This window comes from Cetorhinus maximus, chromosome 4 (assembly GCF_964194155.1).
Source record: "Cetorhinus maximus chromosome 4, sCetMax3.hap1.1, whole genome shotgun sequence".
Taxonomy (NCBI): Eukaryota; Metazoa; Chordata; class Chondrichthyes; order Lamniformes; family Cetorhinidae; genus Cetorhinus; species Cetorhinus maximus.
The window spans coordinates 50,179,649-50,183,475 of record NC_135882.1 but is presented as its reverse complement, the minus strand read 5'-3'; the positions used below and the strand labels follow the sequence as shown (position 1 = coordinate 50,183,475).

General features: G+C 65.8%; 1 protein-coding gene across 1 annotated transcript in view; it reads left to right on the top strand.

The window, feature by feature from the left end:
• Window positions 1-435: 435 nt before the first annotated feature.
• reck (reversion-inducing-cysteine-rich protein with kazal motifs) overlaps window positions 436-3,827 on the top strand; it is a 170,180-nt gene continuing 166,788 nt past the window's right edge. The window contains exon 1 of the mRNA XM_078539778.1: window positions 436-544. The gene's annotated coding sequence lies outside the window, so the exon portion shown is untranslated. The remainder of the gene's footprint in view (window positions 545-3,827) is intronic.

Here is a 3,827-nt window from a genome sequence, read left to right as displayed (position 1 = left end):
TGTTGGCACACAAAACATGATGAGGCTCACTGAACAAGTTGTTGCCATTTGGAACAATTGGTAGCAAGCTCCTCGAAGTCAATAAAGGTCAATGCGGCTGCGCTTCAAGGAGAGCGTCAGAGTCTCTGAAGCATTTTCTTCAACCTCCCCTGGAACGTTGGGTGTGTTGAGAAAACATGACCCTTAGGGGGGAAAGATGGTTTTCAGCCATCTGGACACAAGATGGAGTCTTGCCTGTGGGCTTGTGGAACCTGCTTGGTGAAGGACACTAACCCTCAATAATCCTCCCAATAAAGTCGGAGGATGCGGATCAGGCATTGCTGAGGGGTATGCAAACCCCATGGCCTGGGACCCTGTGTAAACACATACCTTGGGCCCTGGACCCTGAATAAGAGCGATCTGCCAGTGATGTACCGTGCGCTGCGTGCTGACGTTACCGTGGGAGGGACGTGATGACGTAGCGTGTGGTCCCAAAGTTTGTGCTGGAGCCGGAGAGAAAGGATCTGTTGGCGGATTCAGGATTTGGCCACGCCGCACGAAACAGGTAAGAGCCCCTTAGGGGGAAGAGGGACTTGGAGACCCGGTCATTCATATAAAGAGCAGGGGAAACTCGAGCACCAAGCGGACAGGCGCCGCTTCCTGCGGCCTGGGATGGGGCTGCAAAAGGGGACTGAGACTCGGAGAGAGAGAGAGAGACCCCCAGTCACAACCCCACCTAATCACAACCCCTCCCCCACCTAATCACAACCCCTCCCCCCACCAATCACAACCCCTCCCCCCACCTAATCACAACCCCTCCCCCCACTAATCACAATCCCTCCCCCCACCTAATCACAACCCCTCCCCCCACCAAAGCACAACCCCTCCCCCCACCAATCACAACCCTCCCCCCACCAATCACAACCCCTCCCCCCACCAATCACAACCCCTCCCCCCCACCAATCACAACCCCGCCCCCCCACCAGTCACAACCCCTCCCCCCACCAATCACAACCCCGCCCCCCCACCAGTCACAACCCCTCCCCCCACCAATCACAACCCCTCCCCCCCACCAATCACAACCCCTCCTCCCCCCACCAATCACAACCCCTCCCCCCACCAATCACAACCCTCCCCCCAACCAATCACAACCCCTCCCCCCACCAAGCACAAGCCCTCCCCCCGACCAATCACAACCCCTCCCCCCCACCAATCACAACCCCTCCCCCCACCAATCACAACCCCTCCCCCCACCAATCACAACCCCTCCCCCCACCAATCACAACCCCTCCCCTCACCAATCACAACCCTTCCCCCCCACCAATCACAACCCCTCCCCCCACCAATCACAACCCCTCCCCCACCAATCACAACCCCTCCCCCCACCAATCACAACCCCTCCCCCACCAATCACAAGCCCTCCCCCCCACCAATCACAAGCCCTCCCCACCAACCAATCACAACCCCTCCCCCACCAATCACAACCCCTCCCCCCACCAATCACAACCCACCCCCCAACCAATCACAACCCCTCCTTCCACCAATCACAAGCCCTCCCCCCACCAATCACAACCCTCCCCCTACCAATCACAACCCCTACCCCCAACTAATCACAACCCCTCGCCCCCACCAATCACAACGCCTCCCCCCAACCAATCACAAACCCTCCCCTTCCACCAATCACAACCCCTCCCCCCACACCAATCACAACCCCTCCCCGCACCAATCACAACCCCGCCCCTCCACAAGTCACGAACCCCTCCCCCCACAATCACAATCCCTGCAATCACAAACCCCACACTCCACCAATCACAACCCCTGCCTCCCCACCAAGCACAACCCCTCCCTCCCACCGCCCCCTCCCCTCGTCGCAAACCCCCCCGCCCGCCCGCCCCCTTCCCTCGTCGCAAACCCCCCCCGCCCGTCCGCCCCCTCCCCTCGTCGCAAACCCCCCCCGCCCGCCGCCCGCCCCCACTCCTGTCAACCCTCCTCCTGGCACAATCCTCCCCCTCCTGTCACAGCACTCCCCCGTCACAACCACCCCCCCACCCCTCTTGTCTCAACCTGCCCATCCTCTCCCCACCTTTCTCTGCCGCCACCCTTCCTCTCTCTCCCTCCATCCTCTCCCTCCCCCCATCTGCCTTCCCCCACACCCTCCTTCCCCCCTTATCCTCCTTGTTCCCCCCACTATCCACCGTCTCCCCCGCCATCCTTCCCCCCCGCCACCCTTCTCCCCACCACCCTTCCCCCCCGCCACCCTGCTCCCCCCGCCACCCTTCTCCCCTCCACCCATCCCCCCGCTGTCTTCCCCCCCGCCACCCTTCTCCCCACCACCCTTCCCCCCCGCCACCCTGCTCCCCCCGCCACCCTTCTCCCTCCACCCATCCCCCCGCTGTCTTCCCCCCGCCGCCCTTCCGCCCCCCGCCGTCCTTCCACCCCCCCCGCCGTCCTTCCCCCCCGCCGTCCTTCCCCCCCCGCCGTCCTTCCCCCCCCCACCGTCCTTCCCCCCCCGCCGTCCTTCCCCCCCTCGCCGTCCTTCCCCCCCCCCGCCGTCCTTCCCCCCCCGCCATCCTTCCCCCCACCGTCCTTCTCCCCCGCCATCCTTCCCTCCGCCGTCCATTCCCCCGCCGTCCTTCCCCCCGCCAACCTTCCCCCCGCCATCCTTCCCCCCCCGCCATCCTTCCCCCCCCGCCATCCTTCCCCCCCGCCATCCTTCCCCCCCGCCATCCTACCCCCCGCCATCCTACCCCCCAGCCATCCTTCCCCCCCGCCATCCTTCCCCCCCCATTTGTCCCCGCCGCCATTCTTGCCCTCCCGCCATCCTTCCCCCGTCATGCTTCCACCCGCCATCCTTCCCCCGCCATCCATTCGCCTTGCGATCCATTCGCCCATCCATCCTTCCCCCCGCCATCCTTTCCCCCCGCCATCCTACCTCTCCACCATCCTTCCCCCCAGCCATCCTTCCCCCCATTTGTCCCTGCCGCCATCCCTTCCCCCCGCCATCCCTTCCCCCCGCCATCCATCCCCCCCCATCCTTCCCCCCCACCATCCTTCTCCCGCCCCGCCATCCTTCTCCCGCCCCGCCATCCTTTCCCCCTCCTTCATCCTTCCCTCCTCCTTCATCCTTCCCCCCTCCTTCATCCTTCCCCCCCATTTGTCCGCGCCGCCATTCTTACCCCCGCCATCCCTTCCCCGGCCATCCTTCCCCCCGCCATCCATCCCCCCATCCTTCCCCCCGCCATCCTTCCCCCCCCGCCATCCTTCCCCCCCGCCATCCTTCCCCCCCGCCATCCTTCTCCCCCGCCATCCTTCCCTCCCGCCATCCTTCCCCCCGCCATCCCTTCCTCCCGCCATCCCTTCCTCCCGCCATCCCTTCTCCCGCCATCCCTTCCCCCCGCCATCCCTTCCCCCGCCATCCTTCTCCCCGCCATCCTTCTCCCCCGCCATCCTTCTCCCCCGCCATCCTACCCCCAGCCATCCTTCCCCCCCGCCATCCTTCCCCTCCATTTGTCCCCGCCGCCATTCTTGCCCTCCGCCATCCTTCCCCCGTCATGCTTCTCCCCCGCCATCCTTCTCCCCCGCCATCCTTCTCCCCGCCATCCTTCTCCCCCGCCATCCTTCTCCCCCGCCATCCTTCCCCCCCGCCATCCTTCCCCCCCCCCAGCCATCCTTCCCCCCCCCCAGCCATCCTTCCCCCCCCCCAGCCATCCTTCCCCCCCGCCGTCCTTCCCCCCCGCCGTCCTTCCCCCCCGCCGTCCTTCCCCCCCGCCGTCCTTCCCCCCGCCGTCCTTCCCCCCCCCGCCGTCCTTCCCCCCCCCGCCGTCCTTCCCCCCGCCGTCCTTCCCCCC